Genomic DNA, 762 nt, shown 5'->3' on the forward strand with positions numbered 1-762 from the left:
TCAAAAAAAAAAAAAAAAAAAAAAAAAGGAGTACCCGGATGTACCAATGACGAATAAATTCTGAACTGGCCAGAGTTACAGCGCACACATAACTCCAGTGGTGTCCCTGTGTGATTTTTTTTAAACCACGTATGGCCTGTTGCTGTCAGTCGACTGGGATTTAAATAGTAGACTATGGTATTTTTACGGCTTTATGTAATTTAGTTATCTTTGTCAGAGACAAAACATAAAAAAACAGCGTCATGTGCTAAATAAAGCAACGGTTGTCCTGTTCTAGCCAATGGATAAGTTGCAAACTTGGTCACTGATTTAGACTTTTTAGGAACGTCAAAACAGTAACAAACACTAAAACAAAACGCTATACTTCTAAAACAAAGAGTATAACTACCAGTAGAGCACAAAAAACTAGCTCCAACCCTTAAAATAATATAAATGAAAAAAGAAGACACACAAGAATACAGGGAGAGGATTAACAACAGTAACCAGTGGGAGATATGCTATTTAAAGTGGCGTTTAAGTCTTCACAGACTTGAAATACATGTTTTGATGTTTTTATTTAAATTATAATGGTAAAAATCAGTTATTCACACCAAACTATAGGTCAATATTTGTCAAATTGATCGAGTTATTTCTACTTTTAGTGTTGGCTGAGTTCAATTAGCTATGGCAGCTGCTTGATTGTCAGACACATTTTAAAATGTATATTAATTTTCATTAGATAGATAGATAGATAGATAGATAGATAGATAGATAGATAGATAG

The sequence above is a fragment of the Nematolebias whitei genome, chromosome 6 (assembly GCF_014905685.2).
Source record: "Nematolebias whitei isolate Nwh7 chromosome 6, NemWhi1, whole genome shotgun sequence".
NCBI classification, from domain to species: Eukaryota; Metazoa; Chordata; class Actinopteri; order Cyprinodontiformes; family Rivulidae; genus Nematolebias; species Nematolebias whitei.